Here is an 18,070-nt window from a genome sequence, read left to right as displayed (position 1 = left end):
TCCTGAAGCGGCCCTACTATCTCTTCTCAGGGCTCATGGCAAAACCATGAATTCTCAATGTTTTTATATATCATGCAATATGCGTTGGGTTCAATGGCTCTGGTGGTATGTGATGAGACTAACACAGCATTTTTTGTTGGTTTCATATTAGGAAAACAGTTAAAGTTACTTGAATATTCACAGACTGTGAATACAATTATACAATTGTGTTAGGGTGACAATAATTTGGATTTTTTGGGGAGCTTTGAATCTGCACCTGAATACAAAGGCTTTTTCCTGTGTCTCAGCAGAGCTACTGGTCACAAGGCAAAATGATATATTAAACTAACCTTGCAAATGCTTAGGCAAGTAGTTTCTTTAGCAATGGAATAGTGTGTAGGATACATGATTCCTTGTATAAAAAGAATAAGATGCAGCCCACTAGCTATCATCAGGAGAGAAAGCAGAAATATGGCCTTGGAGCTGGTGCTGAAATCAGCAAAGAACAAGAAAGAACCAGAAAGTGACTGAGAGTACCCGAGTTCATGGCCTTACACATGCACTCTTAGCAGAGAGCGGTATGTAAATGAAATAACTGCATAGGCAATTCTATGCTAATGAAGTAAACAGTAAACTGAGGCGGAGCTTGAGATAGGAGAAGAAATTGGTGGAACCCAAGGAGGGACATAGGTGGAGTGAATGTTAATATGTATGAACCATGGTGTATAAAATGTAAAAAGAATTAATGTTTAGTGCAGGTCCCCTGGTTCATGGGCTGTGTGTCTGTGAGGGACCCTTGTCCGAAGCTGTCTCCATTCTGAATAAAGCTGTTGCGAGCAATGTGTGGCAGTGTTTGCTCCCTGCTTGCTCTGGCTAATGAGTAATAGGATCAATGGGCAATTGGATCGTCATCTCCCTAGTCGTTGGGTGCCACATGGAGTCGGGGTCTAACAAATTGTATAATTATAATTGTGTAATTAAAATTGTGATACATTACTCAAGCAGGCAAATATTACTATCACAGCAAATCTAGGGCCATTTAGAACTCCAGGGTGGTTGCTATGTTGCTTACCATGAGCACTTGGAAAAGCACAGCAGGAGGAGGGGTCTAACTGAGGTTGTAGGAGTATAGCAAAAGAAATTCCTATTCACTGTTACCAGCACAGTTCCATAGAGATCTGACTGTATCCAGAATATTATGACATGCTCTGACCCTCGATGTGGTCTAGGTGTGTGTCAGTGGGCATGTCTACACATTCAAATTTACTGTGCAGTAACCTAACACAGCTCAGTAACCTTAAATGACTGCACAGTACAGGTGTGTGGCTACACGTGCATGCCTGTACTGTACAGTAACTATCATGACTTATGCCGACTTGGGCATAAATGTGATGCAGGTATTAAATTTACACCTGATTAGTTAATGTGCAGTAACGCACATGTAAACATTTTACTGCATGGTAATACTCTGCGTGGATTGACTTGGGACTAACTTTAGTCCCAGATCAGACCACACACATCATTAATGCACTTCAATGCCTACACATGTAGATGATGGCCTATTTCTGCTTACTGCACAGTACATTTAGTGCCACAACACACACAAACATAAGGCAATAAGGCTAAAAGCAGTTTGATGTTACTTATACATAAAGACTATGCATGCCATATCAGTAAAACAAACTCAAGAAAACATGCATGACCCCTATCAATCCCTTCATGAAGCATAGATTCCAAAATTATAAAGAGTTGTAAATAATGGAAGGGTGTGTTGAATGTCTTTTCTTATTTCTAGAAAAAGACCCAGTGTTTTTACCAAAAAAGAAAGTAAAAACAGAAGTTAAGACATGTGGGAGACTAACACTTGAATTGTTTTAACCTGTAGCATAGTGATTCTCAGCCAGGATGCTGCAGTACCCTGGGTTGCTGCAAGACCACATTATTAGATGCACAAATACCTACACATGATTCTTAAGAAAAAAACATATTTCAAATAGGCATCTATAGTGTCAAAAACATTTTGACTTGCTGTGGCCTTTCTAAGATTTTTGCAAAAGAAAAATCACTCTGTTTTGTTTTGTTTTGTTTTCTTCTCCAGAGTAAAAAAGTGAGTGAAAGTGAAGAGCTAGCACTTTCTGAGCAGCGTCTTGATTCAAATGTGTGGTGACTTGAGTTTAAAAATGTTGAGAATCACTGTGGTAGATGATGAAAGGCCTATTTCTTCTTTATAATTTAGTTTTTTATTATCTGTAGAAATAACTCAGCTTTATGGATATCCATGTTTTAATATTTTATAGAATTGATATATACATGACACACGAAAAAATATTCTTCAAAATAGATTATCAGCAAAATCCTATCCACAAGTAGGAAAACTACAATGCAACCTCCATATCTGTGTTTGAACATGCCTGATGGATTCTAGCTTTTAAGAATAATGAGAAACATTTTAGGAAATTATGGGCAAATTATGGACAGACTCTATACTGGAGTCTGAGTAGCTAAATTTTCAGAAAAATCTCCCTGTGATGTTAATTATAAATATCATGCAAGAATCCTGGTAGTGACAGATTAATTTCAGTGTCCTAGATTATGGTTACACGTGTTGCCCTGTGGGGTCAGGCCAACTCTCAGGATCTCAATATTGCGCTGTTAGATGGGAGGGTGTGACACAGTTGCATATATACAAATACACAAACCAATTAGGTGCACACACACACACACACACACACACACACACACACACACACACACAACCAACTCAGGCACATACACATCCAAACCAGCCTAGGCACATGCATACCAATCACCAATTCAAGCACATACACACTACACACCAAAAATTAGGCAACAATCAGTTGTCAATACCCACACACTCCATATACATTAATGGATCACTAATTCATATATTACGCACACGATGACATACATGTGTATATATTCACCAGTTCACACACATACCACCCACCTACACATACACACAGGTGAGTTCCTGACTTGGATGGTATGTTATGTATGTATGTGTTTGGGGTACTTGGGATACCTGGGGGAAGGTTAAGGTGAGAGAGAAAGTGTAAGGAGTGAAAGTTGCTGGAACCGGGATTAGAACCAGTGGACTAGAGAGAAGCTAGCTGAGGAACTGAGGCTTGGGGTTACTTAAGGTCAAGTGGCCCCAGGGTTACTCGAGGTCACTGGTGCAGGGGAAAAAGCCCGGTAGTGAGGAGGAGACAGCCAGGAAAGAAGCTGAGGCAGAAACCTGGGAGCTTGGGGATGGAAAGTGAGGCAGACAGCTGAGAGTTTGGGGGGCAGCTAAGTGGCGGCAAGGAGGAAACAGTCAGAAAACAGACAAAAATCCAACTCGGGATTTCAAAATAAGAGGTTTATTAAACAGACACCACACTACACAGCCCCATGAAGTTACTGGTTCCCACACACACACACACTCTCTCTCTCTCTCTCTCTCACACAGTCACAATGGTAGCAGGAGAAAGAGACTCAGTGGAAGGGTTGGAATCCAGGTAGGGGAGAGAAACAGAGTCCAAGTCCTTGGTTGAAGAGAGGGTAGGGAGTGATAGCTACCTATCCAGGCTGGAAAGGGTTCTTTGTCCAGCAGGTGTTGTCCAGAGGGGGGTTGCCGGAAGGGCCTCTGGGTGGATAGGTGGTGTGGCATGGTGCTGGTCCAGATGGAGAGGTTTTTCCAAGGAGTCAGTCTTCACTACCCCTTTTTATGGGGCAGACTACCTATGATCTCCTATGGGGAGAGCATGTCCAATTCTGTTCCAGAGGGTTCCAGGTGTTCTTACTAAGCATGTGCAGCCTTGGCACAATGGTGGGTTGCCTCATCTTTTGTTTCTTGAATGCTGGAGGTGGTTCTAATGACTGGGTTGTTGGTCCAAGTATTGGTGTTGATGGTTTGGTCATTCAGAGGGAGCTATTTTGAGACCTACTGCCATTGTCTCTCAAGCACCCTCATTCATCCCCATTCATTCAGGAACAAAGTTACACAGGAGGGGTAGATATGAGTCATAGGTTACACAACAGGGCCTGGGGACAAGATGGAGACTTGACAAACAAAATGGAAACTTGACATGACTTATGCTAACTTACATATGTAGGCCTAAATCATATAGTATCAGTAAAACAGTAATATAGAGCAGTAACAATCAATATAAACATAATAATTATAAAGAAGGAGAAAAAACAAAACAAATACAACTTGCTACCAAAATAAAATGCTGAAGCTTATCCTATGTCTTAGCTCACTTATACTTATCTGTAGGGAATAGAGAGGGAGATAAAAAGTCAGAAATGGTTGGAGAATGGGAAGGAATATATTTTCAAATAAAAAAAAGAGAAAACTGGGGGGGTTTGTACACAGGTAGTTTACAAATCACAAGTCCTGCATAGATTAGTGGCTAGTGTGCATGATGCCTCTGCAGAAGCCAGGTTACAGCTGAAAGAAGAAATGCTCTAATACTACAAAAGTGTTTTATCTTACATAGGTGCTTGAGAGTGGTTGGTTTTTTACATAATATATGGTGGACAAAGAATGACATTAACATCCCATCAGAAAGGTGGAGGAACAATTGCTTACAATGCTGCTGATGTTATCAAAACTTGGTGGAATAATTCTGTTGCCCAAGTTACACACCCACATAGATAGTTCCAAGATGGTTTAAAACAGAAAAAACCCTCCCTAAATGTATTTATAGCAAGAATTAGATTAGACATTATTCAAAATATTTACTTACTGTTACTACTAAAGATGAAGTTAAAAAAGCACAAAACTTTTCAGATTTTAGTAAAATAACTTACAAACAAGGCCAGATCATTTGTACTTAGAATCTGGAAAGAGTTGGCCTATTCTTCCTTATAAGTTGTATTTTTGAGTCCCAGTTAAAAATAAACAAGCCCAAGGCTGACATTGAGGAAATAAGCCTGCCTCCTCCCTCCTTCCCCCTGCACCATTGTTCCTCCTCAGTGGATAAATTAGGCTATTCCTCTAAAAACCTTGCTTCAAATTGATGTGGAGAAACAAACCCTGCCCACTCTTAAACAGCATACAACCAACCCTGAAAATTAGGCAACACAGCCAGCACAGAATAACCCTAAGCATGTATGCCTGAGCCTGAAGGCAGGGCTTCAAGTGCGTGAGGGCATGTGATTCAGGTGCCAGGATCTTGGTTCCACACTGAATAGAAACAAGTGGGTAAGGCCAAGCTTCTTGGCAACGGTCCCATGCTCAGAAGTGAGGTAGTATACACGTGTTCTTGGTGTCCATGAATAAGTGCTGAAGTATAATGTACCTTAACATTTTCCAGTGAAGTATAATGTGCCTTAACATTTTAATGTTAGAGACTGTAGTGGGGTACTGGTTCCATTTAGCCTTTCCATGTATCATGGAAAGGCAGATGAAGATCAGAGAAATAACTGAAGCAGCTAATGGGTGATGGTCCTGGGCAATATTGTCTAGAAGAAGGATGGTAGAGGAAATGGAGTCCATTGTCTTTTAAGGGCTTGTGACCCCAAGCCTTTTCAGTGGGCTGAGCTCCTTCTTTCTCAGTAGGCCCAGACAGTTATTTGGGATTATTATAGATTCATAGATGTAGGGTTGGAAGAGCCCTAAGCAGATCTCCAAGTCCAACCCCCTGCCCTGGGCAGGAGAGAATACTGGGCTCATACCAGCTAGGTAATTATCAAGCCTCCTCTTAAAGACCACCAAGGTAGGAGTCAGCAACACTTCCCTTGGAAGTTGGTTCCAGATCCTACCCGCCCTGACTCTGAAGTAGTGCTTCCTGATGTTCAGCCTGAACCTACTCTCAAAACAATTTATGGCTGTTATTCCTTGTTACTCTGGGAGGTGCTCAGGGGAACAGGGTTTCTCCCATTCCCTGCTGGTCCCCCCCAGGTAAGTTTATAGATGGCCACCAGGTTCCCTCTCAGTCTTCTCTTGTGAAGGTTGAACAAGTTCAGGTCCCTTAGCCTCTCCTCATAGGGTCTACCCTTCTGTCCCCAGATCGTGCGAGTGGCCCTCCTCTGGACTCTCTCAATGCTGGCCACATCCCTCCTAAAGTGCGGTGCCCAGAACTGGATGTAGTACTCCAACTGTGGCCTGACCAGTGTTGCATGGGGGGAGAGGATCACCTCCTTGTCCTTGCTTGTGATGCATCTGTGGATGCATGACAAGGTGCAGTTAGCCTTACTGACTGCGTCCTCACATTGGTGGCCCATGTTCATTTTGGAATCGATAATGACTCCAAGATCTCTTTCTGCCACTGTGCTTTCGAGAAGGCGTTCCCTAGCCTATAGGTATGCTGCTGGTTCCTACTGTCCAAGTGCAGTACCCTGTACTTGTCAGTATTGAATCCCATCCTATTCTCATTTGCCAACCCCTGTAACCTGTCCAGGTCCAGCTGTATCCTGTCCCTCCCTTCTAGCATGCCCACCTCACCCCGAATCTTGGTGTCATCAGCAAATTTGAACAGGGTGCTTTTCACCCCCTTGTCCAAGTTGCTAATAAAGAAATTGAACAGTGCGGGTCCAAGGACTGAGCCCTGAGGGACCCCACTGCCCACATCCCTCCAGGTCAAATATGACCCATCCACTACCACTCTCTGGGTGCAGCCCCTTTGCCAATTTGTAGCCCATCTGACTGCGTAGGCATCAATGCCAGAATTGCCTAGTTTTTTAATGAGAATGGGGTGGGAGACAGTGTCTCCATTAGATTTCCGTGGGAAGGATTAAGGGAGTGATTATTTGACCAGCTGGAATGACTTGCTAGGAAATCACAGCCCAGTTTGAAATATTTATTTAGGGAAAGAACTCTGCCAGGCCATAGGCTCAGAAAAGGTGAAGAGAGAGTTTATGATCTATGAAAGTGCAAGACTAGAAACACAAAACCTGAGGAAAGAGGTCTGTGATATTTTGGCTCTAAAAGAGGAGTTATTTAGAAGAGAACTATTTAATCTGTTTACCTGGAATAAGTCAAGCCATAAAAGATGGGTGAGGAGCTGTGCAGTTTCATTGATGTTTCCTTCCTCCCCCCCAAATACAGTTTAGAAGAGATACACAAGCATAGTGGAAACTGGGCGCATCTACACAAGATGCCGTACTGGAGATTAGAGCAAATTACTGCACAGTAAGCACCACCATCTACACATGCAGATGCTTACTACTCAGTAATTTACTCTGTGAGTAAATATGCAACCTGTAAATACCAGTAGGAAATTGGCTCGTGATTGTGATTACTTACCATGCTGTATGGCACATGTAGATGGCCTACTGACAGCAAACTTGCTCCCAGTCTGCTGGGCAGCAGGGGGCAGCAGATGGCTCTCTGCCCCTGGGAGCTGCTTGCTGTTGGAGCACTGGAGGCTGGGTGGAGCCGATTGCAGAGCTGGGCTGGGAACTGTCCTGGTCAGGGGCAGGTCCTAGTCCTGTGCCCTGATAGGGCAATTGAGGCACAAGACTTGAAAGAACTGCAGGGGAAAGGCAGGTCCCAGATCCCTTCCCTGATTGGCTGATGGGACATCTAGCAGGAAGCCCCTGGCTGGGCAGGGACTCTTGGTTTAATTAAAGGGTGGGACTTAAGGTCAAGCAGAACCTACCATATTTCATGGTGTATAGGTCAACACAGTGTATAGGTTGACCCCTGGCTTTCCAATCTGAAAGGTAAGGATTTTCATAGGCATAGTGTATAAGTCAGGGCTGGGCTCAGAGCTTGGCTGGCGTGGCCCCATCCCCTGTGAGTGGCACTGAGTGCAGCCCTGCTTGCAGGGGACAGGAAGGGGATGGGGATGGGAAAGAAGGCAGGGCTTGGCAGGGCTGGCTGGGCTTAGCTGGGCTCAGCAGCACTCAGCCGGCACGGCCCCATCCCCTGCGAGCAGCACTGCTGGTGCCGCTTGCAGGGGATGACGCCATGTCAGCCTAGCACTGAGCCTGACTGAGCCCTACCCCATCCCATCCCCATCCCCATCCCCTGCTAAGCGGTGCTAGGCTTGGTGTTTAACAGCATCAGTTGCAGACAGGGCCAGGCTTGGAACTCGGCTGGTGCAGCCCCATCCCCTGTCAGCCCAGTACTGCTTACAGGGGAAAGGTATAGTGCTGGGCTTGGCAGGCCAAGTACTTGGCTGGCACAGCCCTGTCCCCTGTGAGTGGCACTGGCACCACCTCTCACAGAGGATGGGGTCGTACCAGCCAAACGTTGAGCCCCACCCCCATATCCTGTCAGTGGTGCCAGGCTTGGCACCACTTGCAAGAGACAGGAACAGGGATGGGGCCAGGCTTGTCACTCGGCAGGCATGTCCCCATCCCCTGCAAGCGGTGCTGGCATGCTGTATAAGTCAAGGCTGATTTTTAAGACACAAAAACTGAGCTTCAAAACCTGACTTACACACTGTGAAATATGGTACTAAAAATAGAAAGAAAAAGCTGTATGAAATGAAGATAGCGATATTTATCCTTTTTTTCTTGAAAGTGTTTTGATTTCAAGGTATGAAAATCACTATGTAAGATTTAAAGATTATCAACATTGTGATAGAACACCAATGGCTACCACAATTCAGCTTGTATAAAATTAGAAACTATTTAAAAAAAAATGAATACACACACACACACACGCTTCAGGTTCTGAAGACATTTAATTTTTGCAATGAAAGAACAAAACTTGGGAACCAAAAATGTTTGTTTTGAAAAATTAAATGTTGGTGACTTTTCAGTTGAAAAACAGAAAAAAAAAATCTTAATAGATTTTTATTTTGAGAAATCTTATTTTATGGTCAGTTGTTTTGATGGAAAGTTTCAACCAACTTTAATTGCATTCCTGATATGATCTTTAGCATTCTTTGCTTGGTTCAACAAATAAAAGTTCTTTTGCGTTACTATAAATTGTTAGACTTTGAAGTTTCAAAGCAAAATCTATTTATGAATTAAGTTCTTGAAGTGAACGGATACTTTTCGTATCTAGGAATGGAACAGAATGGGTTACAACAGTACCCTCTAGCAAAGGATCTGTCAACAATTCTATTATAAAGCCTGGCTCTCAAGGGGTTATAATTATCCAAGCATGAAAATTTGTTCAGGGATAACATTAGCCTAAATGACTTTGAGACTTAGAGTGTTTTCTTTTTTAAATGAATAATGAGAATTACCCATGCCTACAAGGAGGGAACAAAAATTATATCATACTATATATCCTCACATGCTGCTTTCAACTCCCAGAGAACCTTAAGGCACACCTAAATTTCAATCCTCGAGGCTTCAATAATGTTAGGATTCAAAGTTCCATGCTGGCCATTTGTCAAAAATCCTACTGAAAACATTTAGATAATGCCTACGTGGCAACATACCATGCCAGGCAAAGATGCCCAATCAAAGATACCAAGAAGCAGTAAAGCTACATTAGTGCAGCACTTCCCCCAGCCAAATAACCCTGCTGACAAGTAGGGATTATTAGTTCAGGGGAAGAGCAGGAGTTTTGGCATTACAGATTCGGATTCCAGTTTCTCTTTAATATTTATGTCTCTAAACTTCTGAACAGTGCCACTGTGCTATTCCAGATTTTACACAACAAATACACAAGAGTGTGCATGAATTCTGCTTCCTTTGTTAGTGTTCTGGAGCAATTATGGAGCAATCCAGTCAAGGCAGAATATTATTGAAGATTTACCTGTAGTTCCACTCAGTCAACAAGAAACACCTTCCCCACAGTGATTTTTAAGCAAATACATTTAACAGTTCATGTATTTGCAAGTTCTGGCTCCAAGAGTAAATGCCAGTGATGCAAAAACACTCAGTGATTTTGATAAATAACAAACACTAGTTGACCCACAAGCCTATGGTTTGAATTGAAATTCCTTAGACACAAGGATAAGTGACTTGAACATTAGAGTCCTAAATCACTACAAAGAGTATGGCAGGCTTTTCTTTATTATAGCTCTATAAAAATAGTCTTCTCATCGCTGCAAAATATCCAGTTTCTGCCTTTTACTATTTTGGGGGGAACTAAGTGAATTAGTGATGTTAACAAAAGATAAATTGTTTCCATATTTCTAAAAGTCTCTGTTAATATAAAATCATTCCATTTCACTCTTTCCACTAAAGAATGTTGCAACACACTTTTAAGAGAAAATGGCAATTTGAAAGCGTTTCAGTACAGAGGAAATCCAGGCATGTTCTTGTCCAACCACATTTTTTAAAATTTATTGTTAGAAAATAAAAAGAAGAGAAAATGGAATTCAGAACCCTTGCAGTCTTATGTAAATGGATGGACTGTCACATTTGATAGCAAAAACAACATAATTTAAACGGACTGATCCTCTGTGTCTTAGTCATTACCTACTTACAGTTTAGATGTGAAATTGGAAATTAGCAGTTTTTCCAGTTACTTGGGGCTGGGAGCATACACATCCGCCCAAGAAACTATAGTTTATAATTTCCTGCTTTAATTAAGCTATTTCACTGAAAACATTCTTAGCACATACGGTTTTCAAAGCACTTCTGATTCAAGAATCATTAACCTTTTTCTTCTCCTCTCACTTTATAGCTTCCTGAACAGAAAGTCAGCTTGCCCAAGAACCCGAAGTGTACCTGTCAGGTGATGTTACATACTGTAGCAGATAAAGTAAAGACAGAATTACTCTAATATCCAGAGATTCATTGGAATAGCTCCTACATCTTTGCAAAAAAGCTGATGACATCCTGAAGGCACACAGATCTTATGCCATGCCGCTGCTGGTACATTGAGAAAAAAATGCAGGTATGTGTTTTAAGAGGAGAACTATTGTATTTGATGTTGCATTGTACTGTTTAACCTTAGCAGCATGGAAGCTCCTCTATAAGAAGATAGGTGTGGAATGTGCAATTGGAAAACATAAGGTCTTTTTATCTTCAAGTGGTTTCCACAGGCATTAGAATAAATGAGGAGGGAAAATATATTGCTTAAATGCCCAATATCCCTGACAATGAGGACTATTTCAGAGCACCACCTCAAATTCTGGGATGGCATGCTTAACACCTTGCCTCCGCTGCCCTGTGAGGAATGGGAAGAATCCATGCATTCTGAATCTTTTTCAGCTTTCTTAGTTGGTTTATTTGTTAGCATAGTATAATGTATGGAATCAAATTCTACTCTTTCTCCCTTGTTCTTTCTGTCAGTGGTCGTGTCTGCACATGAAAATGCTGTGGGGAAGGCTTACATTAGAGTCAATTACTCTAGTGTAAACCCACCCTGGGCAGGCATCTACATGTGCAGAGGTGCAGGAGCAGATCTGCTGCTCCTGGCAGCCATCTGCTCCTGCCCCCTCCAGCCCTGTACCAGACTGGGTGGGGAAAATGTACCCCTGACCTAACAACAAAGAGCTCCTGGCCCTAGCTCCCCGATCATGGGCAGGGGACTTGGAAGGAGTTGCAGGGGAGGAGCAGGTCCCAGCCCAAACTTTTCATGAAACATCACTGTTTACTTGCCCCTGGTTGAAGGCCGTGATAGGAGAGTGCGGAAAATGAGCATTTACTATGGGTGGGTCCAGTAGCTGCCTCCTGCAAAGAGGATTAATGGAGAGAAGGTGAGTGAGATTCAGCAAGTAGATTAGCTTGCACAATACTTCTTACTACCAACTAAGTTTGCTTATGATACCTGCACTATGAAGACAAACCCTATATCACACAAAGAACAGAGATAAGGAAAAGTATATTATTATTAAGTATTGGCTACATTTGTGAGTTTAAATAATGATTGGTATTTTATTATAAGTCCTTGTTTATTTACCTTTGCTTTGGGGAAAACATCCTCATCTGGGAATATGTGCATGGTATGTAAATAATAAGTTTGGGCTGTTTTCATGTCTTAAGTCAAGATATTTCATCCTACAATGAGTTCTGTTTGCAACATAGACCCTGATTTACAAGGCAGTTAAATGGGTATGCAAAATTCAGTGGAATTTCCCAGGTGTTTAAAAAAACCCCAAGTACTGAACTATCTTCTTTAATCAGGGTCCTTATCAAAAACAGCACAGGAAAACCTGTTCGCCAACTGAAACAAGAATTGATGCCTTGACAGAAGCACAGCAGGCTCTAAATCATCATTGGAACACAGATAGAAATGTTGTTGTGTTCAGCAGTTTGTTGTAATAAAACAAACACTTCATTGTATTGAACTTTGACAGAAAGTTTTTATATTTACATTGTCAGAGAAATCACATAATTTCAGAGGAACTAAAAAAATAAAGTAGCAGAAAAACATCTGTGTAAACATTTGGTACCCTTCATTTATGTGTTTTCTTACTGTTAAGAAGGAAGATTATTATAAATACATAAGTACAGGAAAAAAGCTTTCATGCGAAACTGTAGCGAATACGTGACACAAAACACATAGGGCATTCAATGGAACTGAGGTCTTATATCACTGGGTCCGTCTTAGGGTCTTTATGAAGATGATGACAATAGCAATACTGCAAGATTTGTTCATACAGTGAGATCATAGGTAGCTTGTTCAGTACAACAAATCCTAAGTAAATAATGCATCTTTTTTTCTTCTTCAGGGCAATTTAACTAATGTATTATATATTATTGCACTGAATTCATATGAAGTAGATCTCTCTTGTGGGGCCAAATCTCACTTGGCACTTACACTGGGAAGATGAAAGGGGCCCTGTCTATTGGTGGCTTTCTGTGGGAACCAAAGAGAGCTACTATCACTATGCTCATAGGAGCATAGGAAGTGTTTCACTTTTACAACCTCAGAATTGTACAGTGACCGAAGGGGGCAGAACAAGGGGCAATGGAGAGGTATGCTGTTCCTTGTAGTCCACAGAGTAAAGTACAGCATAACAATAGGAGAACTAAGAGTGAGTAAGCAGGGGGCAGACTTAAAGGGGACATGGGAATGCTAGGTCCCCCTAGGTTAATTTTGCTGTAAAAACAGCAGTGCCATGCCACAGCAGTAGTATCCAGGTGTGGAGACACCACACCACTGTAGAAGCCAGAAGCCAGCAGCAGCAGACAGTGGTCTCTGAGTCCCTGGGGCAGATGAAATGACTACCCTGACTACCCCCTTGCCTGAGATTTCTGGCAGGGTTGTGTCCAGGGCACAGAACAAACATAGAGTTATATATAAAATCTTGCTCCACTTCAAAATTTCATTCAGGTTTTGAATGAAAACAGATCTTGAGATGTAAAAAATCTGTCCAGAATTTCAGCCAGTACCAGTAAGACTTCAGGGTTTAGGTGATGATGATTAGTTTTAATGATATAATACATAGTATAATCTTCATCATCTTTACATTTACATAGAATTCCACAAACATGTTATATGTATCTCTTCCTACCCAATGAAAGGTAGAGAATAGCACACAGCTATCCACAATCAGCTGCACAGCAGGAAAGTGTTGGAATTTACAGAAGGATACAAGAACAAAACTCTACTCAAATAAATATCTTATAGTCTAATAAAGATACCATAGGCTTAAATGTTCACATAGAGCTGACATATATAATTTGAAACATCTCCTCTGAATAATGTATGGGTGTTTAATTTAACTGTACAATTTTTTTATTGTTAGGTTAAGAGTTGACCCAAGTCTTCAGGTATTTGAATGTATAGTTCCATAGGTTCTAAATCATAGGAAAATAGGGCTGGAAGGCACCTGACAAGGCCATCTAGCCCAGCCCCTATTCAAGGTAAGATCACCTCTTACTACACCATCCCAGCCAAGTGTCCATCCAACCTGCTCTTGAAAATTTCTAGGGATGGAGATTCCACAACTTCTCAAGCTGGCCTGTTCCAATGTTTGGCCACCTTCATAGTCAGACAGTTCCTCCTAATCTTCAACATGAATTTCCTCTGCTGGAGCTTGAAACCATTGTTCCTAGTCCTGTCCCTGTGGCCACAGAAAATAGTCTATCTCCCTCCTTTCTATAATTACATTTAAGTATTTGAGAACTGTTATCAAATCCCCCTTCAGTCTTCCCTTCTCCAGCCTAAAAAATTCTAATTCTCTCAGCTTTTCCTCATAAGTCATGCTTCTCAGGTCTCTAATCATGCTCTCTACCAAACTCTTTCCAAACTGTCCACACTTCCTTTAAGTGCTGGACACAGTACTCCAGGTTAAATCTCACCAGTGCTGATAGAGTGAAAGAATCACTCCTCTTTACTTGCTTCTGTTAATACAATATAGTATACTGTTGGCTCAGTGTACACATGTTGTTGGTTCAGATTCAGGTTATGGTCTACAGTAACTCCTAAGTCCTTCTCTGCAGTACTGCAGCCTAGCCAATTATTCCCTGGTCTGTATTTGAACATGCAATTATTCTGTCCCAAATGCAGGACTTTGTACTTGTCCTTGTTAAATTTCATCTAACTCATTGCAGACCATTTCTCCAGTCCATCAAGGCCATCCTGAATTCTAGCTCTGCCCTCTACACTGTCTGTAACTCCACCCACTTTAGTGTCATCTTCAAAACTGCTATGCAAGTACTCAATCCCATCATCTAAATAATTATTGAAGATGTTGAACCATTATGGACCCAGGACAAACCCTTGAGAAACCTACTTGATACCTCCTCCCCATTAGACATTCAGCCATTGAGGACCACCCATTAAGCACGGTGATTTAACCAGTTATGTATTTCAATACTTTTTTCTAGTCTGTATTTCCTTAACTTGTAAATGAGAATGTCATGGGAGACAGTCAAAAACATTGATAAAATAGAGTCTATCCCACTTCTCTGCCTTCATTCACAAAGCCTGTCACCTTATGATAGAGGAAATCAAGTTGGCCATGCATGACTTGCTTTTGATTAATCCATGCTGGCTGTTCCTGATCATCCTATTCTCCTCTAGTTGCTTCACAATCATTTCTTTGAGGATCTGCTCCATCATTTTTCCAGGTATCAAGGTCAGATACCCTGGATCTTCTTTATTCCCTTTCTTAACAATGGGTCCTATGTTTACCTTTTTTCCATCATCTGAGATTTCATCTGACTTCCACAAGGTCTCAAAGAGGATAGCTACTGGCTTTGGAACTACCTCAGTCAATTCCTTCTGAATCTGAAGACGCATCCCTTCCAGCCCTGCCAACTTGAAAGCATCTAGCTTCTCTAAGTAATCCCTAACCTGTTCTTCTACTACTCTAGAGTGTTTATTGTCTTTCCTATCTTTGCTGCCAGCTACATTTATCATCTTGTATTTGCACCTATTTATGAAGAATGAAGTAAAAAAAGGCATTAAATACTTGAGCCTTCTCTCCATCATCCAAAACTAGATTGCCTTCAGCATACGGGATGTATGATTTCTTTGATCTTCCTCTTACTCTTGACATATCTGTATAATTCCTTTTTATTGCTTTTTATGTCTATCACCAGTTTCATCTCAAATTTTGCCTTGGCCTTCCTAATTTTCTCCCTTCATGCCCATGCAATACTGCTATGCTCTTCTGTACTAATATGACCAAGCTTCCACTTTTTGTAGGATTCCTTTTTGAATTTCAACTCTATTGTAGAGACTGCTGTCTAGCCAGCCTGACCTCCTCTTGCACTTTCCATTCTTCTGTCACATCAGGATAGCTTGCTTGTAGATAGATACTTGAATTCTTAGAGCTTAATTCACTTAACCACCATTCTGAAAAAAAGTGTGTGTGGTAGAACTTTCCCACCTAATTAAAAATTAAAATAGAAATGACCCTACTGCTTATCCATAGAGCATTTTTGTCCATTTCCTACAACTATTACCCAGAAGGCAAAGAATGAGGTAGACTAGTAGAACTATATGTAGAATGGTTGCACATTTCTGTTCTCTAGTTAGTGTTCTCTGTGCCTTAGCTTCATAAGCATCATATTTTAAATGTGACAATATAAAAATCAATAAAACGAAACATTTTTTCACATATTCTGATGCCATATAAAGTAGTTGGAGTCAAATGGGATTAGGTATTCATATGGATATCCAGACTATTTAATGTCATCATTCACGATGGCAAAAAATCTTGGAAGATTGAAGTTAGTAGCTTCAACCTATCAAAGACCAGAAGGAGGACTAGTAAGGTAGAAGAGGGGAGAAATACAAGATGCCTGCAAAACTTGTATCTTCCCCTTGAGCATTTCCTGTCAAGTAAGTATCTTGACCACTGATAGGATCCATCTTGATGATGGATCTGATTAATCAGATTTCTATTTTCATATGTAATCTGAACAGGCCTAATGGGAAGGCCTAATGGGAACTGTACAATTTTATTCTACACTTGTCAGAGTAGAAATAGTCTTCTGAGGGATGTAATAGTCAATCTAGGTGATAGAAAATAGTATAACTAATTTCTTATTTTTATGTATAACAAAAGCATAAGCATTTTCCTTTGCAGCAGCTCCTAAATGATCACAATAGTTATCTGGGAAATACACAGGAACATTTTTAAAAACAGTTACCGTACAAATCACACTGGCAAATGTATGAAATCACTTGTAAAACTGCCAGGGAAAAAATACTACAAATGATTGGAACTCTCTTAGGAATTATCTGAGTTCTTTGCAGAGAGATATAGTGGTTTGCCAGTAATTATGTCTGGATTAGCTACAATTTTCTACAGTAATTTCCATGTTATAAGCCTGTTTCTAAGTAGTTGTAATATTTTGATGGTCCTGAATGTTATTCTCTGGGCACTTAGCTGTGTAGAAAGGAGAACTTTCTCCAAGTGCAAAAAGAGAATGATATCTACCATAAAGCTTTTATTTATACCTAATGATCTTTCTAGGCCTAAGCCTTACCATTTTTAGAATATTTTCTATATTTTCTCAGTAACCTCAAGGGTAGTTAGAACAAGGCAAACTAAACTGTATTGTTATGTTGAACAGAAGACCTGAAAAAATATGCCTAACCAGTCGAAGAAAGAGCAAAATTCCTCTAGCCCATTGACAAGAAGTAAGCAGCAAGCCTGAAGTTGAAGAACAGAGGCCAAATTTTCATTTTCTATGGTTACTTTATGTTTTTTCATCAAGACTAAATGTCGCACTAATCCATTTCTGGAAAAGTGTGGATTTACAGATTAGAAGATTTCCAACACCTCCTAGGATAGAAGATTTCCATCAACTCCCCTGTGTTAGATGAAAACGGTATCTACCGAGTTTTATTCGAAGTTCCAAACTTTAGCATCCTTAATCTTTAGCACCTTTTCAAAGTGAAGATTCTGTGTCTTGGGAGTTCATGTTAAGTCTTAGGGTCTAAGTTACTAAAGGAGGAACATTGTATACACACCTGAAACTGTGACATGTTCCCAGCCATTGGAACCTAAGCTGGGTTAAATATGCCTGAAGAAATCTGAATAGTACTGAATTTGAGATCAAAATGCTTGCAGAGCATGCCTCAATTAACTTCTAGGTCCAGGAAGGTAAATCTGTAGGGATTTCACTGAGTTCAGTATTGTTACTCTAGATTTACACCCATGTAAACGAGAGAACAGAATATATCCAATGTATCCCTCCATCTTGGTTATGAGATTTGTATGCAGTTCCAAGTGATTCTCAGTTGCAGTTGGCATGAAGTTTATCCTTAATAGATTCTGTTTTGAAAGAGAACCTAGATGTACCGTGTTCAGGAGACAATGAGTTGCTTCCTGAATCATAGGTAGTAATATGCAATCTGTACAGTTGAAAGGGAAGAGAAAGGATGATAGATTCCTACCTACCTAAGTATCATTTCATCATTTCAGTTATATGGGGAACACTGAATACACTACAGGCATTTCCTCAACAAAAGTAGATAAAAGAGGTTTTGCCACTATTCCCTTTGGCCAGATACAGTCATTACCCATTTACCGGTATAAGTGATTGGAAACCTGTCTATACCCATAACAGGAGTTGAGCACATAAAACCGATCTATTCCTGTAACAGAACAGAAGTTTGGCACACAAAGACTGGTTTAAAAATGGTGGAACCCGGTCTAAAATTTATTCACCTGCCAAACAGCAAATTTGTGTTATGTTTATTACTGATCTAAACTACACCACTTCCAGAAAATCATGTAACTTAGATCAATTCCACCTTGGGCTTTTTGAATGTCTGTATGGCAGGGCATTATTTGTGCCTGCCACTTTAAGGGCCTGAAAC

The 18,070-nt window shown here is 40.8% G+C and overlaps 1 long non-coding RNA gene across 1 annotated transcript in view; it reads left to right on the top strand.

Moving 5' to 3' along the window:
• The window catches only part of LOC109280474 (uncharacterized), a 159,530-nt gene that overhangs the window by 10,355 nt on the left and 131,105 nt on the right, over positions 1 to 18,070 (top strand). Inside the window, exon 2 of the long non-coding RNA XR_009460063.1 lies at positions 10,523 to 10,735. This is a non-coding gene — a long non-coding RNA (uncharacterized LOC109280474). The remainder of the gene's footprint in view (positions 1 to 10,522; positions 10,736 to 18,070) is intronic.

The sequence above is a fragment of the Alligator mississippiensis genome, chromosome 2 (genome assembly GCF_030867095.1).
Source record: "Alligator mississippiensis isolate rAllMis1 chromosome 2, rAllMis1, whole genome shotgun sequence".
Lineage (NCBI taxonomy): Eukaryota > Metazoa > Chordata > Crocodylia > Alligatoridae > Alligator > Alligator mississippiensis.
This window is presented reverse-complemented; position numbering and strand designations above follow the sequence as displayed.